At 40.9% G+C, this 21892-nt stretch overlaps 1 protein-coding gene across 10 annotated transcripts in view; it reads right to left on the reverse strand.

Annotated features, from left to right (window-relative positions):
* The window catches only part of NEDD4L (NEDD4 like E3 ubiquitin protein ligase), a 334332-nt gene that overhangs the window by 153966 nt on the left and 158474 nt on the right, over window positions 1-21892 (reverse strand). The window lies entirely within an intron of this gene.

Here is a 21892-nt window from a genome sequence, read left to right on the forward strand (position 1 = left end):
TTTATTACAGAAAATGCCTTACAGCATACCCTCGAATGACAAGATACTGCACTGCAGCTGCCTTCTTCTCCATTTTTATACGCTCTTAGCTGTATGAAATACCAATCAGTTGGGCCAAAATATTCCTTTTTTCCCCTCACACACTTTTCAATTTTTTTTTTTTTTTTAAACTAGTATATAGAAAACTTGATTTTTTAACATGACATAGAAACAATCATGGACTAATGAGATTACTTAGTTTGAACAATAAGGGGGTTCTTTTTAAAAAAGGTATGATAATTTACAAGCATCTACTGCATGGTTTCCCAAAGTGGGGGGTGACCCCCGGGGTGTGTGTGTGTGTGTGTGAAGAAATTCTGGGGGGGGGCACAAGGCAACTCAGCCCCCTCCCCATTATTTCCCTCAGCTGAAGAAAGAGCCAGCCTTTGATTCCAGCTCTCAGCCCCAGCCATTTTACATGGGGGACCTGGCACAGCCGCTATAAAAAGCGGGCAGCTGACAAAGACCCCCGTGGAGCTAGCTGCCTTCTGTAAAGATGGAGTGTAGGTTGGGTGGGGAGGAGGAGGACGGGATTAGATGAGAGGCTGGGGGTGCCTGGCTTAGGTGAGGGGAATGGGAGTGGGGGGGAAGCTGGTGGTGTCTGGCTTTGTAGGACGGGAGACGCTCGGGTGGGCAGCTCACTGGGCTTAGGCAGCTGGCCAGCTTGTGGAACTCATGGTGCTTGGGTAGCTGGCTCCAGCATCACAGGCTTCAGGCAGCTCAGGCTGGCAGCTGGCTGGCTGCAGCACCGCGGGACTTGGGTGGCTCAGACTGGTGGTTGGCTGGCTGGCCCCAGCAGCACGGGGCTCAGGCAGCTTGGCTAGCAGGCAAGTGGCTGGCCCCAACAACATGGAGCTCAGGCAGCTGGCTCTGGCAGTGTGGGGCTCAGGCAGCACGGGGTGGCAGCTGGGCAGTTGATATAACATTTTTATATCAAGCTTTTGTGTTTATTTTAAATTACAAATTGAATTTTTTGTTGAAGGGGGTGCTGGATGATGATAGAGAAGAGGTGGAGGTTGTGAGAGTTTGTCAAAAATCACAAGGGGTGGGCCGTGATGCCAAAAAGCTTGGGAACCACTGGTCTACTGAGTGCAGACATTTTCTTACCTCTCTAGGTGCACCTTTTAGCACAGATGCACTGTACTTGCATGGTCAATTAAGTGCAAATGGGTGGATTTCATAGTAATTATTCCATAGCGAGTTCTTTAACAACTCTCACCCTCCTTCTCCTATATGCCCCCCCCCTTTTTTTTTTAAAACGCAAGTAAATTACGTGACCACATTTAGCATAATGAAATATCAAGTCTGTCAGCTGAAATACCCACGATGCAGTTAGTCAAAAGTTAAGGATGCTCATAACACACTGAAGTCGCAGCATTTTTAAATAAACTCTCTTCCTTATTAAACAAAGCTTAATGCATTACTCTAATAAACTTGGTCTTCAATAGAAAATTTTCTTGTTAAAGACATGACCTTGAGGAGCTGTGTTAACAGGATGTTAAAAAAAACTAAGCAGTCAGTACAGGGGAAAAATTATTTTATACCTTGTCAGCTCATCGTGATTAAATCTATGGTTCCAGTTGGGTTTATCCATGACACCATGATAACCACAAATGCCCCAGTCTACAAAGAATGCCAAGTCACACTTAACTTGGTCAGCAAACACCAGACACATCGTAGTGCCATAAAAGGTACTACGTAACAGACAATGCTTTCAGAATGTTCTTATGCTTGATCTTGTAAATTTACCTATCAACATTACACTGCGACCACTTATTTAATATATACGAAAAACTATTTCACAGGTTGATACTCTGCAGCCTCTGACTTCTGCCCAAACAGACAATTTATTTCAGTACTAGAGCTCAATACCTAGGGCTCGGCTTAATGTTCACACACGAAAGTACACATAAACCCCAAAATGTAACTTGGTTACAATATATTTTAAAAACATACTTTACATTCTTTTTTTATTAATGCTAAATTGCTGATGCTCAACACCCTGAACTTACAAGCCACAAGGTGACTGACCAGAAACAAAATGCAGGAAAAAAAATTACAACCATCTAAATTTATACCTCTATTTCAAATTTGCAAACACTTTTGCTACAAGGAACCACCAACCTTCATCCAAGCGGTGGCTTCATAACGAACGTGGAGGAATATAGCAGAATGCAGTGTGAGGCTAACTCACTTCCCTCAGCCACCCAGCTCTTCCCAGGTGGTTCGTGCGCTTTATTGTGTTTGTAATCGTCAATAGAATTAATCTTAATCTTCACACCTCTCTCTTATTAGTGATCATCATGGGTCCTAGACGTGAAAAAGTTTCTACAGAAGCTGTCACTAAGGCCAAGAACCAAAGAAAGCAATATCCGTGGCTACCAAACTTGAAGTTATTAAAATAACCAAAGAGGGCCAGCAATCAAAAGACGTGTTTGGCAATGAACTTGGCAGCATCAACAGTGTGTACGATCTTTGTTCAGAAAGAAAAGATAAAAAAAGAGCAGGAATGTATGTTGGTGGAGCTAAAAGTTGCATTGAATAACAAAAGTCAAGGAAGCAATAATGTGTAAACTTGAAAGACTTAATACTTTGGATCAACAGCTGTAATGAATGCAACATGTCTGAGCCTCCTCATCCTAAGGGAGAAAGCCCAGACTTTGCTTGAGGACCTGAATAAGAAAGCCGAGGAAGAGAGGCAAGTTGGGGCTGGTGAACTAACATTCAAAGAAAGTCATGGGTGGTTTGAGTGCTTTAAAGAGCATTCACATTATCATAGTCTGCGTCTTACAGGCAAAGAAGCATCTGTGTATATTCGGGCAGTTAACATTTTCCAAGCCATATTCCAACAAATAATCCATGGTGGATATTCTCCAAAACAAATACTGAATGTTGACAAAATGAGCTTTTCTGGAAAAAAATGCCTTCTCAGGCCTTTATTTCAAGGACTAAAATAAAACACAGGTTTCAAGGTCTTGAAGTATCAATTGACATTACTACTTGGTGGAAATTTGGAAGGAGGAGATGTTAAATTGAAGCCTCTCCTTGTTTACCATTTGGAAAATCTGAGGGCACTGAAATGCTTAAATAGGGCATCATTACCTTTGGTCTGACGTTCTAAGCAAAAAACATGGGCGACAAAGCAGGTTTTTGTTGATTACATAACAAGTTACTTTCATTATTCATCTCTAAATATTGTGCTGAAAACCTGGATAATAAACATCTGCTGATCCTCAATAATGAAACCTTATCAACATTGATGACTATGATAACATTTGAGTGGTTTTGTTGCCCCCAACTACCACTTCCTTCCTTCAGCCAATGTATCAAGGAGTCATTGCTACATTTAAAAGCTTACCATCTGCATCAGATGGAGAAGACAAACCAACAATTAAGCAGTTGTGGAAGAACTACATCATCAAGATGGCTATAGATAATACCGCAACTGCATGGAATAAAATTACTCAAAGTAACCTGAATGGTGTTTGGAAAAAGTTATTGCAGAAATATGTGCATGATTTTCACAGTTTTGAGGGTGAAGTGAAAGACATTCAAATTTTATCATGCAACTGTCAATGAAGTAGACACACACGATAGTCAAGAACTGTTATCGCACAGTAAAGGACTGACTAATGAAGAATTAATTCAGCTGGGTGCAAAAAGGTTATATCAAAAAAGGAGGAGAAAGAATTGGATGAACCACAAAAAACACTGGACACACACACTCGACATTCTTCAGTGCATTAGAGGCAGGTACACAAATTCTTGATGACAACAACCCAAACTTAGAACTGAGTTCAGCAAGCAAGCAACAAATTCATGAAGCTGTTTGATGCTATCAGGAGTTGTACAACAGGAAAAAGTGGTCTACAGTACAAACTTCAATTCTATTATTTTTTCAGCCCTCAACCTCATCACTTCCTCCTAAACCCTCATCCTCAACCTCAAAAGCTGAAAATAAAATCCCAATTAAGGAGACTGAAGTCACTACAAAGCTCTTTCTGATGAAGACACAGATGATCCAAAGGAACTTATGTCAACACCACCTTCTTCACTACCATATAGAAACTGACTAGTGGTAATAAATGTCATAAGAAAGCAAAAGTAGCTGTTCCTATTTTAATTAATTGTATAGTATTGTAACGTATGTGGGAAAAATATTGGGTAATTTTTTTGGGGAGTCAGGAACCAGTCAGAATTTTTTTACATTCAAATTAATAGGAATTTCATTTTTGATTTATGAATATTCACCTTACAAACCATTTTCATGGTATGAAGTACATTCATAAATCAAGAGACAGGTGTATACAGTGGAGATACTGACAGATAATAGCAACCACATGAGGTCCTAACAAATCTTTCCAAGATTAATTTTGCAATTTTAACAATGATTGATGTTAAAAGAAACTTGTCTAAACTTTGAGCAACTGATGTCACATCAGTTTATTGTAGGAATGGGAGAAACACAAGCTATTTTGGATTTACTTTTGTAGTGTTAACCAATGTTGTAGACATATTAGTATTGTACTTGCAAATGAGGCTCTCTCAGTTCTGGTGCACTGGTCTACAACTCCTGGGATTTACGTAGCAGTTTCTTACAAAGGAAAGTATAAAAGTTGTCAAGCAAATTAACTGAGTCACTATACAGCCAAAGCCCACATCCTCTGAAGGCACGTTAGTCTGAGTATTGCCAAAGACCACAGAAGACCAGATAATGTTTTCCCTTACAGTCTGCATAGCACCTAGGAGAACCAGATCCTCCACTCAGACACATTTAGATGTATCCAAATGTTGAAGCCTACAACTCCTAGTCATTCTGCAAAATCTTGACTTCTGAATGTCACAGTTAACATGACTAGGCATGACTAAATTCCCTTAGAAAAAGGGAATTTAAATGTTGTTTTCCTTCTATTGTAGTCTGTTTTTTGTACAATGGCTCATATTAGAATGTAAAAGTGATCTTTCTTGGAATTCTTATGCAACTAGTGCAAGAAAAATTGTGCTGACCTAAAGGAAGTTTCAATATCTTTCTGATACACTTTATTGTGAAACCAGATGTGCATAAAACCAATCCAACCCCTAACAAGTCAAGCTACACAACAAGGTTTTTTCTTAGGTGAAGTCCCAGTAAAGGTAGACAATCCTCCTAGTAATCCTTTCTTTGCAATTCTCACTACCAGACTCAGAACATAACTGAAGTAATTCCATGCGTGTCCCAACAATGCCCCTACTCTAAAAATTACCTGTGCCCAAGGGGGAAAAAAAATATCACAGTAGCCCTCCCTTGACCCTGAAAGATTATGATTAACATCATTCCTGGCAATCTCTGGATGGATTCTGGAAACATCTTACTTGTTTCTGACCAATTTTAAAATTATGTATTCAGAAAATGGAAATGAGAAAGACACATGCAGCAACAACTGATCTGTTACAGGACACTGAGGAGCTCTTCAGTTGTTTGGCTTGCAAAATTTCCTAAGATAAAACCTTGATTAACAGCTTAAATTAGACTCGTTTTCAAAAAAAATGACAATGGAGTCACTTATCTGCATTAGATATTAAAATATATGCTAGAGGAAAAACTTACGTCACAGAATCAGAATGTTACCATCTAAATCAATACCATATTTCTCATGCCTATTAACCTAACTGACTTCTCATATTAAGCATTTGCAAACCTAACTTAATTCACTATATCTTTGGGTAGAACTTAGAGGTCTACAAACCATTCCACATTCTGATGGGGCATCAGAGGGTTTGCCATTTTAAGCAGAATACACGGCTTCAAAGAGAAAAACAATTTTAGATGAAAAGTTGCATTTCTAAATTAAACCGCTCATTTTTCATCTATAATTTGTAAACTTGTGGAGTCTCATGTGGATTCTTTTCCATGCACCAAATAATTCAGTTCTGAAGAAATGTTAATATGGTACTTAGATTTTTTTAAATCAATAACATTTTCTCATTCATTACATGGTCACAGCTTGAAAACCCACCGCACTTCAGAAGAGAGACCAGCTTCTGCATCAATAAAGCTGTAAAAGGTCTTGTCTACACTAAGCATCTTTTCTGAAACACAGCCATGTTTGAACACTGAATCACAACACCTCCACCCTTACGGGCAGGGTTCACACTGTAAACTGGACAGTGCTCCTAACAACTCCATAATGTTTACACTGACGCTGCAGCAAAGCTAGTTTTTTTGCTCAGTTGGCAGTGTAGGCAAAGCAGCGCTGCCAAAAGAGTGGGGAAAGGGGAGCAAGTGCCCTGGGGCCTGGCAATTTAATAAGGGCCTAGGGCTCCTGGGTGGGGGAATCTGGTGGTTCTGAAGGGCTGGCTGGGGAAGGCTGTTCCCAGGCACGTCCCTTCTGCACAAGGCACCTCCACTTCTGAGGGCCAGCAGCTGTCCCTACCCCCAGGCCTGGTGAAGTCTGTTCTCAGCCCAGAGAAAGTCAAAGGCTCTTGCATTGCCTTACAGGCAGCACTGTATTTAATCACACTGAAGACGAGAACGAAGGGTGGGGTGGGGGAACTATTAAAGCTAATTTGGGCTTTGCAGTTAACACGCCTCATTAGTTCCCACTAATGACTGGGCTCCCTTATTATGAATTACTGAAGTTTGCAAATTAGTATGTGAACAAACAGCACAGTAGAGCTCATGCGTCATCAGAAGTACTGTGTTCATTTTCCAGCAAGTATAGTTCACTTTTGTTTATGATACTTCAGTGCTCTGGCAAGTGTTCGCTGATAGAGTTTCTAAAAATAATGAAGTGTTAGTAATACAGCAACTACTACAGTCTACAGTTTTAAAACTGTGTAGAGATACCCCGAAAGAGGACGTTTGGTTGCATAAATTAAAACGTGAGATTCTATTCTGCCTTTGAAGAGAAACATACCCCAAATTACCTTTACATTTAAATTAAAAATACTTTTTCAAAACAAAGTAACAAACGTTCAGCGTTGTTTTTCTTTAAATGCACTACTAACAGGCTTCGGGAATGTATTTCCTTGCATGTTTGAATCTCAAAGCATTATAGCATTAGGGACCTAGAAGTGAAAATCATTCAATTGTTATAGTGAGCAAAGAAGAAACTGATCTACTTTTCAGCATGGACCCTGAAAATTTAATTATAACAGGAAAGGCAAGAAAAGTGGGAAAGTAACAGCTGCAGCTCTATTAGCCTAAATATGTCTAATGGGAACAATTTTCATTTAAACTTCTTAGAATCAGTTTTATAAAATTTTTATGCTCCATTTTGATATGCATGGCTTTTTCGTGGTAAGGACCTAAAATAAAAGCAGTTTCTAACAACAGACCTGTGTAAGAGGTACTAATGGCAGTAAGACATAGCTATATTGAGGACAAAAAGATATTTCCAACAAAAGTTTAACAACATGTAAAATTTAGGGTTTAAAGAACAGATCAGTATCTCATTGAGGATTAATACTGTGCTCCACCTTTCAACTTTAAGAGACTTTATAGTTTGACAATAATCGTGGGATTTTTAAGTGGTTCACTGCTTAATAAAACAGCGATATCATCACTTTGGTAGGCTACATGCTTCTGTGTGACCAATAACACTACTAAGCCAATGTAAGTCACAGCCTGTTGTGTGGTAATAAATTTTGACTGCATATTACTGACCTATTCTTACCATTACATACCTGCTTTATTTTTCAGTATTTTACACTTTTTCACACTTTGCCCAGAAACTGGGTGTTTCAGTTCCATACATGCTCAGTATTGGTTTCTGAAGCAAGTTTTCACTATCAACACTCTAAATGGCAGCTCACATTCAGTTGTACTCTGAAAGTTGAGCCAATCAGAGCACAAAGTAGTGGAGGGGGAATTAGAAATAAATGGAGCTAAGACAGTCTTGTGGACTTCCTGACTCACATACGCAGGACAAGGAGGTCTGCCGTGGCAGGAGGCAGATTCCAATATCTGTACTTCTTTGGACACAGACTGTTTCACAAACTGACAGCAAGTCACCTATGGAACCAAGGGTAGAAATGCTACAGCTGTGGCGGTCCCCAGGTTTTCTGTCTGCTGACAGCATTTTAAAGCATTTGAGAGAACTGAGATACTGCCATTCTTTTCACTCTGACACACACCAGCTGTGTCTACACGAGCCCCAAACTTTGAAATTGCCATGCAAATGGCCATTTCGAAGTTTACTAATGAAGCTCTGAAATACATATTCAGCGCTTCATTAGCATGCGGGCAGCCGCGGCACTTCGAAATTGACGTGCCTCACCACGGTGCAGCTCGTCCTGACGGGGCTCCTTTTCGAAAGGACCCCGCCTACTTTGAAGTCCTCTTATTCCCATGAGCAGATGGGAATAAGGGGACTTCGAAGTAGCCGGGGTCCTTTCGAAAAGGAGCCAGTCTGGACGAGCCACGTCAAGTTTGAAGTGCTGCAGCTGCCTGCATGCTAATGAGGCGCTGAATATGTATTTCAGCGCTTCATTAGTAAACTTCGAAATGTCCATTTGCATGGCCATTTCGAAGTTTTTGGCTAGTGTAGACACGGCCATTAAGTTCACAAATCACGAGACCCTACAGTACAGTATAGTACAAGCCTGGTTATCCAGCAATTGGGCACCTAGCACAGTGGGGCCAGCTACCATGGGGGCAGCTGCTGACAGGCGAGCTGGTCACTGTCCAGCAGGGGCATGGAGGGGGTAGAGGGGGGGTATTGGGAGAAGGTGCTGGATGCTGCCAGTGCCACCTCTAACAACTAGCACGTTTTATTATCCAGGATCCCTGATTGCCCAGGGACGCCAGATAATAAAGCTGATATGGAAGTCATAAAATAAACCATTTCTTAAATTGTGTGTTATTTTGGGTCATTTATCAAGTGGGTACCTAGTGTGACATCACGAAGTAACATGTATATAGGTACTGATGTCTAGAATGTTTTGTGGATGAATCTATGTTGAAGTAATATTCGTTGGCACCACCACTTAAGATTGTGTCAGCATTTCCATTATAAATGAAGTGCCTTATAAATTGTTAAAAAAAAAAAAAAATCACTCTGGGCTGAAATTCAACATAAAATTTTCTGTGCAGAGCAGATGTTTTTATCATTGTTCTAAAAGGTGATCTTTCCACAACTCCTATTCAAGTTTATATTCTGTCCTTTTTTTTTTTTTTTTTTTTTTTTTTTTTTGCAGATTAGTGAGGAAAGTCTAGGCTTTCAGGAAAAACAACCTCCAAAAGGAAATTCATCAGACTGTGGGACAGACTCCCAGGGAGCTATGTGGAGGGCTGGAGATAAAGAGCACAATAGTTCATAAACGTAATATTACTGATGCTGCCTGATTCTGTAAGACAGAAACTAACTGCAAGGAACTACATGCCCTTAATGCTCACTGAAATTAGTTAAGTTGCCTCTCTTGCGCTCTTTTCCTGCAAAGAGGCACGCAATTCAATTTGGGACCTTCCCCAGTTGCATACCAGCGAGCCCTCTGAACACAAAGGGATTTGCTGGAGGGCAGGTTTGGCTTTAAAGTGACCTACTCCAATGTGGAGGGGAGCCTCTCCATAGCCTTAAGAACGTGTTGCTGGAAGGAAGAAAAGCAGAATACATTCTGTTGACAATTTACCACTTTGTACTATTTAAGGCCTTAGACTGTTTTACAAAGACTGGGAATCAGGCTTGTGAATGCACCTGGCTTTGGTTATTTGCAATGCAAACTACCTTGTGTATATACCTTGAATAGTAGAAAAGAACAAACTTGTCTACATATAAACAAATAGGAAACTATCATCTCTGCCTTTTGTGCAATTTGAATGGAGTGAAGGTTGGTCCTAATCGATTTCATCTTCCACTCAGCAGGAGGGGTGAACAAACTACTCTCCAAACGTCATCCAAAGCACTATTGAGCTTTAAATTATGTTGTCTATTTGTTCCTCAAACTCCTTGATAGTATTTATACATGCCTTCCAGAAGTTAAAAGGCAAACAGGTAATCCTCTCTCCAAGGGGCAACTGGTGAGGAGGCAGACCCTTAAGGGGGGAAGGGTCAGGGCAACCACACCCTCCCCCTCCCCAAAGCAATGTGGCCGCAACAGCAGCGAGCTGGGACCGCACTGATCCGCTTCTCCTGCCATTGCCTACAGGTGACAAGGGAAAGAGGCTGGACTCCTGCTCCAGGCACCAGTCCCACCAATCCGCCACCCGTGCTAGTACCCTTGTTGAGTGTGGCCCAGCCCCTTCATTCTCAGGTCTGCAGTGTTGGGGGGGGGCATATTGCCCCCCATTCTCCCCTGCCCATCTCCCTACCCCACTCACACTATAGTAGAAAGACCAATGCTCCTGAAAAAAAACAGGAAAACTGAACCGGTTGAAGACAACGAAGCACACTACAAAAAGGATATGCTACGTGAGCCTGGTGACTGATTATATGATTCAACAATGAGAATGAAGTTAAAGGGAAAGTTGTATTTCCCATTTAAGTGAGTAAACTGGTTAGGTGAGCTTGCTTAAAACCACTCACACCTCTGCAATGTTAAATTGGGTGAAGAAACCCACTTTTCATTTACACTTGGCCTTTAATGGTGTAGGAAAAAACTTATGTTCTAATGCTTTGCGATAAATCACACCAGGTTAACCTCAACCTTACCTCAGCACACAGATTCTCTTGGACTTGTCATGGCCTAGAGAGACATTTAAACAAAAGCTTACATTGTATCTGTAAGATGCTGTGGGGCTTCATTTACTTGAAAGAGACAAAACAAAAGAGCAAAATTGTCTGATTACTTTCTGCCGCTCTAACCCACCAAGGTAGATAGATTAGTCCCTCCTTTAAATCAGGCCCAGGACTACTAATATGTTCATTCCCTTCACTTCCCTTTTCTCTCAACAATTAAACATGAACACCACAAGCAATAACATAAATATGCTCAGACATTTGCTGTCCACTTACTGGTGGTTGGAGGTCAGCACTCGTGGATCTGGGCTACAGGAAGGAATTAGTGGGTAAGGAATCCTCCGTTCAGAAGTGTAATGGGTTGAAGCCTGCATCCACAGAAATTTTTAGTAGAAAGTTACAGAAGACTCATGGGAGACAATCTGGACATTTGTTGGGAGACCAATACAGCAGCACACAGACAATCCAGAAGGATTTTTGGAGAATGTTGGGGATAACTTCTTGGTACTAGTGCTGAAGAACCAACCAGAGACCATGCACAACTTGACCTGTTGCTCACAAACACGGAAGAACCAGGAAGAGAAATAGAAGTGGGTGGAAACCTGGGCTGCAGCGACCATCAGATTGTAGATTTCAGGATCTGGGCAAAAGGAGGAAATGTGAGCAGTAGCATACAGGCCCTTGATTTCAAAAGGCCAGACTTCGACTCCCTGAGACAACTGATGAGCAGGATCCCTTGGGAAACAAAGATGAATGGGAAAAGAGTTCAAGAGAACTAGAAGTATTTTAAAGAAGTCTTACTGAAGGTACAGCAACAAACCATCCTGCTGCATAGTAAGAAATGCAAACATGGTAGGCAACCAGCTTGGCTGAACAGGGAAATCCTTAGTCATCTTAAATTCAAAAAGGATGCATACAAGAAATGGAAACGTGGACAGTTGACTAAGGAGGAGTATAAACATACAGCTGGAGAATGCTGGGGAGTAATCAGGAAAGCAAAAGCGCAATTGGAACTGTAGCTGGCAAGAGATGTGAAGAGTAACAAGAAGGATTTCTACAGGCATGTTAACAATAAACGGATTATCAGCGAAGATATGGAGCCATTACTGGCTAAGAGCAGTAACCTAGTGACAGATGTAGGAAAAACCGAAGTACTCAATACTTTTTTTTTGCCTCAGTCTTCACAGACAAAGTCAAGTCCCACATGACGGTCCTAGACAATGCAGTATGGGAAAGTGGGCGGCAGGCATCTGTGGGGAAGGAACAAGTTCTGAGCTATCTAGAAAACTAGATGTACACAAATCCATGGGTCTGGATTTAATGCACCTGAGGGGACTGAGGGAATTGGCAGATGTCATTGCTAAACCTTTGGCCATTATCTTTGAAGACTCTTGGAAATCGGGGGAGATACCGGATGACTGGAAGAAGGCAAATGTAGTGCCCATCTCTAAAAAAGGAAAGAAGGACAATCCAGGTAACTATAGACACGTCAGCCTTACCTCAATCCCTGGCAAAATAATGGAGGGGATCCTCCTGGAAGCCATTTTTGAGCATTTGGAAGAGACGAAAGTGATCCAAAGTAGCCAACATTGATTCACCAGGGGCAGGTTCCGCCTGACTAATCTGATTAGCTTCTATGACAAGGTAACAGGCTCTGTGGACATGGGGAAGTCAGTGGATGCGATATACCTTGACTTCAGCAAAGCTTTTAATACGGTCTCCCACAACATTCTTGTCCATAAGTTAAGGAAATATAGATTGGATCCTTGGACTACAAGATGGAGAGAAAGCTGGCTTGACAGTTGGGCCCAACAGGTAGGAGTCAATGGCTCAATATCTGGATGGTGGTCTGTTTCAAGCAGAGTGCTGCAAGGCTCATTCTGGGGCCAGTGTTGTTCAACATCTTTATTAATGACCTGGATGAGACACTGGATTGCACCCTCAGCAGGTCTGCGGATGACACAAAACTAGGGGGAGAGGTAGATACGCTGGAGGGTAGAGAGAGAATCAGAGTGACCTGGATATATTGGAGGACTGGGCCAAAAGAAATCTGATGCGGTTCAACAAGGAGAAGTGTACAGTCTGGCACCTGGGGCAGAAGAATCCCAAACATTGTTATAGGCTGGAGACCAACTGGCTAAGCAGCAGTACGACAGAAAGGGACCTAGGAGTTACGGTGGACGAAAGGCTGGATATCAGTAAACAGTGTGCCCCTGTAACCAAGAAGGTAAATGGCATACTAGAGTGTATTAGGAGGAGCATTTCAAGCAGATCTAGAGAAGTAGTTGTTCCCTTCTATTGGGCATTGGTGAGGCCACACCTGGAATATTATGTCCAGTTTTAGGCCCCCCCCCAGCATAAAAAGGATGTGGATGTGCTGGAGCAAATTCAGCGGAGGGCAACAAAAATGATTAAGAGGCTGGAGCACAAGAGCTATGAGGATAGGCTGAGGGATTTGGGCTTGTTTAGTCTACAGAAGACGACTGAGGGGTGATTTAATAGCAGCCTTCAACTTCCTGAAGGGGAATTCTAAAGAGGAGGGTGAGAAACTGTTCTCAGTGGAATCAGATGGCAGAACAAGGAGCAATGGTCTCAAGTTGAAGAGGGAGAGGTGTAGGTTAGATATTTGAAAAAACTATTCACCAGGAGGGTGATGAAGCATTGGAAGGCATTGCCTAGAGAGATCGTGGATTCTCCATCCCTCGAGGTTTAAGTCCCAGCTTGATAAGGTCCTGGCTGGAATGACAGTGGGGGTTTCGAGAACTACACGAAGTCTTGTGACACCTTATAGACTAACAGATATTTTGGAGCATAAGCTTTCGTGGGCAAAGACCCTCTTCATCAGATGCATGAGTGGGAGGGGTGGTAACATGCATCTGATGAAGCAGGTCTTTGCCCACAAAAGCTTATGCTCCAAAGTATCTGTTAGTCTGTAAGGTGCCACAAGACTTCGTGTAGTTCTCGAAGCTACAGACTAACACAGCTCTCTCTCTGATACTCAGTGGGGTTGATCCAGCCCTATGATTCTAAGAAACTGGTTGTTCCATTGACGGGGCACGTGGGAAGGAGATTCATGGATTTAAGGCCACTGTGATCATCTAGTCTGATCACTTGTGAACACAGGTCACAGAACTTCATGAAAATCATTCTTGGAGCATAATTTATAGAAAAGAACCCCCAAAACATCACATTTTTATTTAAAATTGCCAGAGTCCACCACAACCTTGGTGTATTGTTCCACTGATGAAGTAGCTTCACTGTCCATCAATGACTATTAGCCAAGATCAGACAGGTTGGTGTCCCTAGCCTCTGCTTGACAGAAACTGAGAATGGACAAAAGGTAGTGATCACTTGATGACTGCCTGTTCTATTCATTCCCACTGGCCAATGTCAGAAGACAGGATACAGGGCAGAATGGAATTGTGGCCTGAGCCAGCATGGCCATCTGATATACTCAAATCTTTATATTTATCTCCAGTCTGAATTTGTCTAGCTTCAGCTTCCACCAATGAATACTCTTTTTTTTTTTTTTGAAAGACTTTATTAAATAGTTGTTCCTATGCAGGTATTTTTAAACAAGGAGTTAGGTTTGTCTGGATCCACAAAAACAATGAGAATTCCTGCGGCACCGTGCCCATGAAAGCTTATGCTGCAATGAATCTGTTAGTCTATAAAGGTACCACAATATTTCTAGTTATTTTTAAACAATGATCAAGTTATACCATATCCTCTCTTTTGTTATGTTAAACATTAAGCTCCTTGAATCTACCACTGTATAACTTTTTGCCCAATACTTTCAGCATTCCCTAAACCCTCTCCGAATATATTAACATCCTTCTTGAACTGTGGACACCACAACTGAACACACTATTACAGCAGTGATCACACAATGGCCAAATAGAGGTAAAATAACCTCTCTAGCTCTTGTCAGGATACCCTTCCTAATGCATCCATGGACAGCCCTTTTGGCTCCACCATCATAATCGGAGCGCATGTTATGTTGATCACCCACCACAACCCTTAAATCCTTTTTGAATCATTGCTCACTAGGACAGAGCCCTCCATCCTGTACGTATGACCGACTTTCATAGTTCCTAGATTTTAAAACTGCCTAGCTTACAAATGATCTGTTTTGCTGCCCTGCATCAGTGATCCATTCTCTTTATTACTGTATACTTCCCCAATTATGGCATCATCAGCCAACTTTTCCAGTGATGATTTTGTTTCTTGTCAGGGCACCGATAACAATGCTGAATCCCAGAGCCAGGAACCAATCCCCTCAAGACCCCACTAGAAAAACAGATGCTCTCATTTTCTTTGTGGGTTTGCTATGGAAACATAGGTATTTTGTATAAGAGGTTTCCAGTTGATTCCTACATATCAGCTTCCACAGCTCATTTCCAAGAACACTGCAGAACTGGCATGTGGCAAAAAGGTCCTTACTTTGTTGAATGCTGCATGTAAAAACAGATTTGGAATCATAAAATACAGCACACAGAGATATAGCCTTTACACAAACAATTAGCAGCAGACAGGCACTACTGTTCTTCCTTGGTCTATATGAGTAAAACAAGTTTGCCACAAGTGGCTCACATCATATTGTTTAGCAGTTGAATTATCAGCACATTCCTATCCAGAATGATAGAAAATATAAATAAAAACTTCTGTGAGAAGAGGGCAATGAAGTCTTTAGGCTCTCCAGGTTGCTTAAAAAATTGCCCATTTTAAACAAACTGTCAGTCTACATTGCCTTTTTCACACCTGCATCACATTGTTGACTCATTCAATTTGCGATCCACTCTAACCTACGGCATCTTTCTACCAGTATTATCATGTAGTCCTTTATTGCCCAATTTGTAGATGTCTATTTGATCTTTCCCTTCTAAGTGGGGTACTTCACATGTCTTTATTGGAATTTATTTTGTTGATTTCAGACCAAGTTTCCAATTCGTCATGGTCATTTTGAATTTTAATACTATCTTCCAAAGAGCTTGATACTTCTCCCAGCTTGATGCCATGCACGCATTTTATAAATACAGTCTCCACTCCCATTAGCCAAAGTGTTAACAAAAATATTTAATAGTACCAAATGTGGGACAGACCACTGAGTAACTGCATTCATTATGTTCTCCAAGTCTGGGAGTAAACCATTGACATATGGTGTCTCAACCAGCTGTCCACTCACAGTTTTGTTTATACTCTGTTTCCCCAGTTCGCTCACGAGAATGTCATGTGGGACTGTATCTAAAGACCAATTATGCCACAGCTACTACTTCCCAAATTCCTACCTGCATTCACAGGCTATATCACAATACTACTAATACTGGAACTCTTCCTTGCAACAAACCCCATTGCCAATTTTGCCTACATATCTATTCTGGAGATACCATCACTGGACCTAACCACGTTAGTCACAGAATCATGGGCACATTCTCATGTTCCTCAACTAACGTTATATATACACACCATCATGTGCCAGCAATGCCCACCCACTATCGTATATTAGGCAAACTGCTAACACTGTTTGCCAAAGAATGAATGGACACAGAGCAGATATCTAAAATCTCCAAATACGCAAACCTGTCAGCCAGCACTTTAATGGAGTGGGCCATTCTGTTAAGGACCTGAGAGTTTGTGTTCTGGAGAAAATAGACTAACAACCGTCTACAGAGTGAATGTTCAGAACTAACATTCATATTCAAATTTGACACATTAACACCTGGGTTGAACAGGGACAAAAATTACCTGACCTGTTATAAGGACTCTTTCACATACTTTGACCAAACACTTAACTTCCCCCACTCCTCATCCCCCTCTTTCTGCTCTTCTATCCAATTTGCTAAATTGATAATCTTTCCTGATTTGCCAACCTTTATAACAATTTTTGGACCTCTGTGCTTAATATATTGAGTCTGTTCTGGTAAGGCTATGATCTGAAGAAGTGGGTCTGTCCAGCGAAAACTCATCACCAAACAAATTATTTTGTTAGTCTTTAAAGTGCTACATGACAGCTTTTTTGTTTCGGATCCAGCCAGTCACTCTTCAAAATCATGTTGGTGAAATGATTTGTTCTCCACATGTGCACATGCACTACTTACCAGCTTTGAAGGTGCTAATTAATAATTTATTCTAGTGCCATTCGGGGGATTTACACCTACTGGGCTCTAACAAAGAGCACGTAAAATGCAAATGTTTGAATACACATGATATCACACGTGCATTTTGCAGCAGACTCTCACATTGATAGTGAGGCCTTGCACACAGAAACAATCAAGTTTATGCATATTGCCCCCATCACACATATACAGGGTATTCACTCCTTAAGTCCACAGTTGTATAATACGTCCCTATTTTTGGTAGGTGAAGCCCTTGAAAGAAAGTTCAGTTCATGAATACTTCAAGACATACAAATCAACTGAATAGGATTAAGAATCTGTTTGCAAGAGGGATTTCACAGACAATTACTGCTCAGTCTACATCCTCATCTTCTGAAAAGAAAAGGGCAGAAGGCATTAGGGTATACCTGCCCTACAGTTAGCCCAAATGATTGGCACTCAGGTTAGTCTATCCTGAGTGTCAGCACTGACACAGTCCTACCTACATTCTCACTTCTCTACATGTGTGCATCTGGACCCTGTGATCAATTCTATCCATTGTGGGAGACGCTGAATTAAGGAAGGCAGTCAGGGTCTACTACTGGCATTTGAATAGTTTTGCCTGCACCCTTCACCATCAAGTCATTGGTGCCATGCAGAGATAAAGCATACTCACAATTTACTTTGGCGTAAGTACAGATTGAAACTCTCGTCTGGGACTTTCTAGTTCGGCAATGTCTTTGATCCAGCAGGACCACAGATGCTGCTGAACAAGAGAGCCCCAGTCACAGAGTGGGCTGGGGGCTCAGCTATTCTGGCAGGCAGCCTCACTGACTGGGAGTGGAGCCATTCCCAGCGCCAAACAGGGAGCCCTGCTGGTAGGGGTCCAGGTGCAGTCATCAGCAGCTGGAGGGAGTGGAGCCACTGCCAGACTCATGTGGGAACCCCCAGGCAGCCAGGGGCACAGAGCTGCCACTAGCCCAGGGCAGGAAGTGCCCAGCGGCTGGGGGCATGGAGCAGTCACCAGCTATGGGTGGGGGAGCTGTGGCCTCCCCTAGGGGAGAGGGTTATCTGGTAGGGAGAAGGAGCCTGAGTGGCTGGAGCAGGTGGCCTAGAGTAGCCTGACTTCTCCATGTCCAGCAAAGTCCTTCATTAGGGAAGGCGTAGGTCCCGAGAGTGCCAGACCATGGAGGTCCAACCTGTAAGCATAAGTTCAAAGGGCACATAAACCTTTGCCTGGGGGTTACACATGTGGATGGGTAGTGGGGTTGGGGGGGAAAAAAGAAAATGTAGATGCCTAGGCATATGAGTATTCTGCCATAGTTATCTGAAAAGACCAGAAATTTTTACAATAATCTAGAGAATTCGATCATTTCTAATATTAGCTATTAATGGACAAATTAGACATTGGAAATAGGCATTTTTAAAACTATAATTTTAAGTTAGAAAATCCTTTAACATTATATTCAAGTGTCAAGGATTGTAGAAAGCATATTCCAGCTGTGTCTTTAAATATCTGCTTATAATTGTATTATTGCCATATATTCCACCAAAAAAGCCGTGAAGGAGGAAGCAAGGTAGTCTCTTTGCACATATTACTTTCTGTGAAGTTAATGCGGTTTCTGCCACCCATTTCAAATGGAACAGGACAACACCAGGTAAGTATGGGCAACATCCTTTTGCACAGTCAAGATAAAGGAACAAATATACATTAAAGATTTGGATTGTACCTAAAACTTGCAGAAATTTAGATTTTTAAAAAGCAAGCAAGCAAGCAAGCACAAAGTCATTTAGAAAACCACCCACAGAGTAGTTCCAAATTCATTTTTCCATCAGCAAAATTCAGACAGACAATTTTCAGAAAAATGTAGTGACTCATATAATAGATGGATCAGATTAAGAAATATTCCTGAAGGGGGGTAGGGGTGGGAGGGGTGAAACGAAATTTCAGTTGTGTGACAACTGCAGAACTGTATTCCAAAACACTGGAAGTGTTATGCCTTTATCGTCATCATCATCCATGGACTCAGCATCCATTGGTGTTCAATGTCTCCCTCAGTAGTTCCTTCCATCTTTCCCTGGCCCGTGCAGAGTGGCTTAGTTTCTGTAGACTAGCTTCACGCCAATCTACTATATCTACCCATTCTCTGTGGGGTCTGCCTCTCCTATTCAAACCATCCATTATGCCAAAAACCAGGGCCTTGATTTTTTTTTGTTTGTTGTTCATTCTGCAGATACGCCCAAACACGTGTACCTTCCATCGTATAAACTTCTGCAGTAGGTCCTCCTTCAGCTGTACGTTCTATCTAATTCCTCAATGACCTTCCACATTCATCCTATTCTCAGGATCTTTCTGTAACACCACCTCTTGAATGTCAATATCCTTCTCTTTAAATCTTTCATTACAACCCACCTCTCACATCCATACAACGTACTGCTGAATACACACGTTTTCAAGATGCTCAGCTTCATTAATAAGCTAATCACTTTGCTTTTCTGGATCTTATCCATTGCCTTCAAACTCAGTCTTGCTTTTCCTATTCTAGTCTATTTCCTTCTTACAGTCTAGATCATACACAGATAAGTGAACTTCCTTGTGTTCTCTAGTTCAACCCCTTCTGCACTGATCTTTTATAACTCAATACTGAAATATTTAATTTGTTAAGACATTGTGCATTTTTGGTCTTAACAACAAATACTAGCTGGTATACTCAGGATATTCTCCAACACCAGTTGTCCTTTACATCGGATTTTTTACATTGTTATCCAATATTTCTTGTATAAGTATGCCTAAACCCAATTCTATAATCAGAAACGACAGAACAACTTGTACTTACTATGCACACCCAGACAGCAGAAGCCTTTTACACTACATATAAAATAGAGCAGCATGTCCCAAAGCATGGTCTGTGGCCCAGTACCGGTCCTTAGAAAATAAACATATTATCGCTATGTATAATTATTACTGTGAATAACTAACAAACAATGAAAATATATTCATTTTTCATTTTTTTTGTGTGTGTTTATATTTTTGGGCCGCAAAAAAAAGTTACTTAAAAAAAACAGGTCCCACCTACATAAAGTTTGGGAAACCCTGAAATAGAGTAATAAAAAAAATTTAATGGGGCCTCAAATAAACAGCTTTTTTCTTTTCAACAGGTGGCCATACAGTCTTATTTTACTTAATATTTTGTGTTAACTCAATGAAATACATCCTGCCTGCCCCAAAGCACTTCTGATTAAAACAGAAGCTATTTGAAAGGTCATAAACACTCAGTAGCAGTAGGACTGCAGACGCCCGCATGAATGTTTTCACTCAAGATAAATAAGGCTATAGCAGCTGCTGTCTACAGTCCAGGGCCCTTGCCCCATATCAATCAAATACACAGAAACTAGCTTAAATGGAAGAATCTAGAAATTATTTTACCCTAAAGGCTTTCAACATGAAAAAAACCTTCTCACAGCTTTAATAAAAGAATAATTTCTGCACACAATTTCCCATCACCGTGCCCTATAACAACAAACTTGTAAGGGATGATTAAAATGACATCCCAATGAAAAACTGTGCATAGACTAAACAAACAAAACCTTTCACTCAAGTTGTTTTCATTGTCCAGCTTTCCTGTGGCAATCTGCCTCGCAAACTGCTTCAACCCAGAACATTTCTGGGCTCACTAAAAATAATGTCAAGAAAATATGATACATCTTTAAACAGTCTTAAGTAAGACTAAAATTGATTGACTTGGATGCACTCAGTAACAAGCAACATAACTGGCTTAGAAAATCTGGTTTTAAAGTTGTAAATTCCAATTTGAAATCTAAATCTAAAATTTTTGCCTTAATATATAAATTTACTGTTATAATGAAGGCCAAGTTCACAAGAGATTTCAGGGATTCTCTTCTCTAGTCTAACAAACGGGGGAGGAACAAATATTTGGGAACTTACATAAGTATTATTGCCTGATTGATGGGAGCATTTATATAACATTTACTGTGCTGGAAATGAAATAGGGATAAGGACTACAAAGCAGCAGGGCAGATATAACACTAAGGTGAGGTGATGTAATGGTTGAAGATGAAAGACGTTGTGCATCCCACTGGAAGCTGGATGCAGACATCTAAAAAAATACCAACTATACACATAAGTGAAAAGAGACAAGCCTGAACCAAAACCTTGGATGTAAATAATTCCCAACTTTGGAAAAGTTAAAAGTGGAGTCAAACCTTACAGCTGATCCCCCTTCTCCTAAAACCTAGGATTCAAACTTATTCTAGACTTCAGGAAAATCTATACCCAGATAAGTTCATATTTCACACAAACCTCTAATGTAAGCAAGATAAAACTTCTGAACAAGAGAGAATGCACAAAATGTTTATGTGAAATGAAAGGACAAAATTTTGAACATATTTCTGAGTGTGACAGAAATCCAAAGAACAGAAGAACTAGTCATGTTTTCAGCAGGAATACTGTGTATGTAAAATATTCACAGGCTGATAGCAAAACACTTTCAGAGAGGTATGCAGGAAGGATGTGCTATTGCTTATATCAGAAGAGAAGATTTTTTTTTCTCCAAAAAGGCTGTGAGGACTAACTATTCATGTTCTTGTGCTGTAAATCTATACTGAAGTGCTAAAACAAAAGGTATCTAAGAATAACTTTCATACTGTTAGTTTTTGCTCTGAAAGCTGCAGAGTCATCATATGGTCTTGCAGTAGTTAGCAGCTGTCTTTCCCTACTACATTTCACTGAAAGAGCACAAGGAGAATGAGAACACACACAAGTAATAAAGGCCAAAAGCTGAGCTTGTGAGTCTGTTTTCACAGCTGGAGATAGGGTACTTACTCTTCTATATACAGCATCATTGAGCTTAGAAATTCAAGTGGGCAGTGTTAAATTGCACTGCGAAGCAATTCAAGTAAATGACTCCCCATGCCCCCATAGATTTTACCCACGCATGGGTATAAAGTATGTATCAAAAACATTACAAAACTTCATCTTTCATATTTCATGAGAAATAGGCTGTATAAGATTTTATACCATCTTTCATGCCAAACATATATTACAAGATATTGCAATAAAAGTATGCCTACAATTTCATTTCT

Source organism: Carettochelys insculpta, chromosome 5 (assembly GCF_033958435.1).
Source record: "Carettochelys insculpta isolate YL-2023 chromosome 5, ASM3395843v1, whole genome shotgun sequence".
Lineage (NCBI taxonomy): Eukaryota > Metazoa > Chordata > Testudines > Carettochelyidae > Carettochelys > Carettochelys insculpta.